Below are 6,326 nucleotides of genomic sequence, written 5' to 3'. Positions count from 1 at the left end.
AGGAAGAATTCCTTCTCACTGATAGACAATACATTGGTCACAGAAGAAAAATACCAGGAGTACTAAATATAATACAAAGTTGGGCAGAGACTGCCCAACAATTTATTACATGCACGCCGATAAAACAATACGGCGGATAGGGTGGCAAACTTCTAACTCACGATAATAACGGTGGTGGAAATATCACTGCAAAGCGAGTGACATGATTCCAGAATACTACAACTCTTCGAGCGTCGGAGTGAGGCTCAAGAAGACTTAATGCGGGTGGCGGAAGCGTAAACGATACAAGTGACCAATATCCGGGATCGCGCAGGACTGACTGGGACTCCTCTAGGCGTCGGACGCACTATCAAACTCTTCATCCAAGAGATCGCCTTCGTCAACATCTGGCCAAATCAACAAGCCAGGTGAGTACTATGAAAGTACTCGCAAGACAGTTCGGACATAAGGTATAACAAATGCAAACATGAAGCACATGAATAAGTTAACCAGTGCGATCAGACATAGAGATAATAAATACTGGGTGCCAAGCGAGGGTCTGAATGACGCCTCGAGCGGAAACTGCAGAATAGTAATGCGGGTGCCAAACGAGTGTCTGAAAGACTCCTCGAGAGGAAAATGCGGAATCATAATACAGGTGCCAAACGAGTGTCTGAAAGACTCCTCGAGAGGAAAATGCGGAATAAAAATACAGGTGCCAAACGAGTGTCTGAAAGACTCCTCGAGAGGAAAATGCGGAATAAAAATACAGGTGCCAAACGAGTGTCTGAAAGACTCCTCGAGAGGAAAATGCGGAATAAAAATACAGGTGCCAAACGAGTGTCTGAAAGACTCCTCGAGAGGAAAATGCAGAATAATAATGCCACAGTCGGGCGTCGGGGTGACACCACATAAAGGGCTTATAACAGAAAGTAAAGACAGTGCATGCCGCAGTCGGACGTCTGAGCGACATCGCATAAAGGGCTTATATCGAAAGTGAGAAACGAGTACACGCCACAGTCGGACGTCTGCGCGACGTCTCATAAAGGGCTTATATTGTAACACAACAATACAATAGTTCGGGAATATAATTTATCACAAGCACGAGACAAATATAATGTTAGTCCATCCACAGGGATAACAATGAAATTGAATTTACCACTTGAGCTTGTTCACCGGGGACAAGTTTTCACACGGATAGATTTGGATATAAAGTCTACATTACTGATCATGGATACGATGATTTGGAAAGAATTGACTCTGCAGAGTTTGTACTTAACCACAGCCAACGGATTTCAGTAGTCACGGGGACTAGTTCCGTCTACGGTGTTCTGGAAGGAACACGTCTAACCAGTACACACCCAATTTAACCATCCGAAGCCAGGGATCACCCTCGGCAACATTCAGGAAAAACCCTGAGTCGGGGAGGCTACAACCTCGCGTAGCATGGGATCAAATTTCTATACGCGCGCTATAAGGGGGTGCCCCCCCTCTCGGTCCCAACCGGAAACACCCATGCCCCCTGACCGAATGACTGGCTTTAATCCTGGGCCAAGGTACCATCATCCCGGCCTCTCTCTTTGGTGTGTACACGGAAAGAGGTTACCAACTTACTAAACCGTATCCTGGCAATGAGACATGTGGTAGCACGGAAAGTGGAAGGGACGATAACACGGCTCCAACCATGTTAACGTCGGAAAAGTCGGATGACACAAGGCTGGCATGCTACAACAGTACCACCTTGCTGCCCTTCATGTCACCACATGATTAGGCCACCTCTCATCAGAGGTCATCGCAACTTCGGAACATGCGGGAAAAGATCGATAACGTGGCTCCAACCACGTTAACGTCGAAGAGAGTCGGATGACGCAAGGCTGGCATGCTACAACAGTACCACCTTGCTGCCCTTCATGTCACCACATGATTAGGCCACCTCTCATCAGAGGTCATCGCAACTTCGGAACAACCGGGTCGTTGCCTTACAAGCAACGAGGTATTTATCGACACTCACATGCCACGCACAAACTTTCACATGAACATGCAAAACATCTGCCATATCAAATGTTCAAACATGCTTGCCTGGTTCGGAGAAGTCGGAGTCTAGCTCGGCGAAGTTCGCGGCTCCGTCCCCTCTCCCGGAACCTACGCCAATCACGAAGCGGGGTACTAACGTGAAAACCAACACATGCACAGAAACTTTGCCAAATATTTTTCAAATAAATCCCATAAAAAACTAGACAAAATTTGGAGATTGACAGAAAAAGAATCACTCAAAAATACCTTTTCATTAAAAAGTTATAAAGGTTTCTGTCCAGGGACCTTTCTGTAATGAAACAGAAAAGTTCCAGGGTTTTAACTGAGAAAACAGAAAACGCTTCGGCTGGGAATGCGCAAGCGCAAGGAGAAAACGTATTTTGCCCGAAGGCGCCAACAGAAAACGGTTCGGGGAAATAAAACAGAGGCTGACACGCGGGGCCCGCATGTCAGGTTTGAAAGCTCGCCGTCGCCCGAAGACGGCGATGGACGCCGGCGTCAAACCACGGCGAGTTAGGAGAAACGGAGGGTACCAAGAGCTTCAGTGTCTTCTTCCGCGTCGGTGGGTGGTGGACTCGTCCAACGGGGAGCACCACGTCGACGGCGACACTATCTCCGGCGGACGGCGGTTCGGGTGAGGTTGGGGAACTCCGGTGGAGAGCTTCAAAGTACGAATTGAGGCGCGGGTCAGAACGGGTGATGCAAGGAGAAGCTACTGGCAAGAGAATGGGGGCTGCGGAGCACACACGGGGGCGAATCGGGCTGGATCCCGTGGCGGATCGCGGCGGCCGGAGTCGAGGAAGGAGACCCCCTCGTGGCTCTTCCAGTGGCTGGGCGTGCTCTGGGGGAAGTGTAGGGCTGGTGGGTGCTCGAGTTGAAGCTCGGGGCCCCTATTTATAGGCAGATCGACGGGGTGGCCGTGAACGGAGAATCTCCGGCGAGCGATTACGGCGGAGCAGTGGGTTGGCAGAGGGTTTGAGCGGTCGGGCAGCATCGGTGGATGTTACGGGACTCGTTTTGCAGCTGAACGGGGTTGGTCTTGGCGTAATGGCGTCTGCCCATGGTGAGGTGACCGCACGGGCTCAACGGCGGCAGAGAGCACGCTCCGCGCCCTGGGGTTCACGACGAGAGCGGCAGCGCATTCGGGGGAGTGGACGGCCACGCGGCGGGCTCCGGTGGTTTGGGCGGCGCTGGGTGGAGTCGGCGTCGCCGTGTCTCCCGCTGGCGTCCGCAAAGCCACCGCCGGCGTCGGTCACGGGGCGGCGCACCTTCTGCTGCTCGTCGCCGACGCCCGCAAGATGCCAGGCACTCGTGCGGTGCAGGAACGAGAGGGCGAGGACGAGGAGCAAGGCGACGCGAGGGTACTGGCGAGATCGACGCCCGTTTGTGAAGAAAACGACAGCAGCCACTTGACTGAACTCTGAACTTACTGAATCTTGACAGTGACCAAGCATTGCAGGTGTTCGACAGTAGGTTTTGGTAAAGAGATAAATTCTTCTGGAGCTGTAACTTGGTGAGATTATCACTCAAAGCATCCAGGGGCTGCATGGATTTACTTGGAATTTTTGGAGCAAGTTTTGAATGAATTTCACCAAATTTGGCAAATCTGGTCCAAACTTGCAGCTGATGTAGTTTGAAATTTTTGAACTGGAGACCAGTGGATCTTCATGGTTCCAGGTTGAGGGTTCAAAGGACTAGGAGGGGAAAGAAGTTTGGTGGTAAAAGTCCAAACAGAAAATGGAGTTCCTTTGTAAATCTCCAAGAGGTAGAATAGAAGGCAGAAAATATTTGAATAGAATTTGAATGGAAAATAAATACATGGGGAGGTTCAACTTGCTGGATTTGATGTAAATCATGATCCAGAGGTGAGGGAGTGTTTAGGAGAGAGGATTTGCACTTATGCCATGGCAAGAAGGAATAGTTGAAAGTGGCAAAGGACTTTCCAAAAGCCATAGTGCAAATTCAAGAAAAGGTTTTCAAAAGTTATTCTCTCAAATGAAAAACATTTTGTCTTGAGCCCAAATGAAGAGCAAGAACCCCCAAGGTCAAAGGCAGATCTTGGGTGAATCCAAATAAAATTTTTGCCATAAAGAAAAATATTTGAGAGTGAGAGTTCTCTTGAAGAAATTTTTTAAATCACTCCCTTCAAGTCAAATAAAATCTTTTTGAAAAATTCAATAGAAACTTGGGTGTCACAGATCCGCAACGGATCTTTGCTTTTACTGCCATTTCGAAAATCGAGGCGTCGTGGGGGGGAGATAACCACGCCGTGGTCTCCTTGAATCTCGGGCCCACTTATGACCTTGCCTTATAAATAGGCCGGCCCGACGGGCTCTTCTCACGCTCTCTTCTTCCTCCTCGCGCCGCTGCCTTTCTCACTGAGCTCGCACTCCGCCACCGTCGTCTCGCCTCCGGTCTTCGTCAACCTTGGCCGCTGCATCACCCTGACTCGGACCAGATAAACGGCGGCGACTCCCGCACCTCTTCAGCTCCGTTAAGTCCTCACCACCCCGTAGAGTAGATCTGCAGTAGGGTTCATCCACGTTCTTCGTGTTCGCCACCATTGCCTGCAAGTTCGGTAGTTCTCCTAGTTACTGCTCCTGCTTGATGTTAGTCCTGCATAGAACTAGTGCGGTGGTTGTTTAGGATCCATTTCACACGCAAGTAGCCTTCCTTGAACTGCATAAGAACTCTGTTTGGACCCAAGAACTCCCTCACTGCTGTTTCTAGGTCTAGAAACTTTTTCTTTTGCCCGACCATTTTGATCCAAAAAAGTTACTGCAATATGTGAAACCTGTTTTACCACACTTAGTAAAAACTGCAACCATTGAATCTTGGCGGCTTACGATTCCGGGTTAAAGAACCCACGCGCTGTATAATCCTCCGGTTTAAAGAAAACCATGCTTCGTAGAATCCTCCGGCTTAACTGTAGTAAGGCCGTAGATAACCAACTTAATCTGAATGCCCCTGCGGCTTAAATAACCCATTGTACCTGAGTATATATCATTAGTCCCCTTCATAAGCCGCCACCTTAGTTTTGAACTGTAGATCTCCGGCTTATAATTAACCCGGACATTTTCCTTTTTGTCATAGACCACCAACTTTCACCATGCCTCCCAAGGCTCCCATCACTTGCAACTGGATGAGGTCCAACGTCACCAACGAGACCCTAGCCAATTTTGTTAAGTCCGGATATTTGCCTAAGAAGAAATCATGTCCTACCGTGCCCCTGACCCGTCAGAAGAGCCGGGGCTTCGCACCGCCCGGCTCAAAGTTTTTTAGGGATGTGCTCAACTTCTTCGACTTGCGGCCTCAAGATATAGGACCCAACTCCGTATCCAACATCTGCAATTTTCAAGTCTTCTGCGAGGTTTACCTTGGAGAAGAGCCAAGTCTGCTGCTCTTCAGAGAGCTGTTTTACTTAAACCGCCAGAACGAGTGTGCGAACGGGCCAAGTCTGGAGTTAGGTGGCATTTCCATCCAGCGGCGTAGGGACTGTCTTTTCCCTTATGCAGAGCCGCCGAGCCACCCCAAGGAGTGGAACATGACTTGGTTCTACTGCCAAGACACGTCCCCGGCTGATGAAAGCCCGCTGCCCGGCTTTCGCCCAACACGTCTGGAGCCGACTCACCCACTGTCGGACAAGCTGACTCAAGCGGAGCGCCAGCCTCTGCTTCCTACTATCAACAAAATCAAGGCCCTCCTGGGCAACGGTCTGAACGGAATCGACCTGGTCCGGGTCTGGATCTCATGGCGGGTGATCACATTGAGCCGCCGCCCCGGCTTAATGTGTGAGTACACCGGGCGAAAGGATGACCCTCAGGGGCACAGCCGCAATGATCTTCCAGAAGACGTTGTAGAGGAGGAGACCAAGGCTCTTTTAAACGAGAGCCTGGCAGACTGCGGAAGGACCGGGTTAGCCCCCTTCTGCAAGATCAATCCAGCCCCAGCGGTAAGCCGCTGACTTTAACTTTTTATCTTCGTCTGCATATAACCTTCATCTGAACCTGTTTTAAGAATTCCTTATTGTATTTTTCAGGCTGATGATAAGTTCTGGCGGGTCAAGTATGACCATGAGGCGGCCAAGAAAATCCCGGAAGGCGAAGAAAGCCGCCAAGAAAGCCGCCCTTCGCAAAAAAGGAAGCAGACCTACTGCTTCGGAGCTGATGCAATTAAGCGACAGCACCGAGTCAGAGGTAACCCTTAAGCCTTTAAATTCTTGCTTTATTTGTTGTTTGTTGTTGTCCGCCTTATCAACACTTGCTCATTGACAGGATGACACCGGCGCTAGTAACCCGGTGGTTGAAGAGGTA

The sequence above is a fragment of the Aegilops tauschii genome, unplaced genomic scaffold (genome assembly GCF_002575655.3).
Source record: "Aegilops tauschii subsp. strangulata cultivar AL8/78 unplaced genomic scaffold, Aet v6.0 ptg000179l_subseq_2504346:2865697_obj, whole genome shotgun sequence".
NCBI classification, from domain to species: Eukaryota; Viridiplantae; Streptophyta; class Magnoliopsida; order Poales; family Poaceae; genus Aegilops; species Aegilops tauschii.
Note: the sequence above shows the minus strand (reverse complement) of the source record.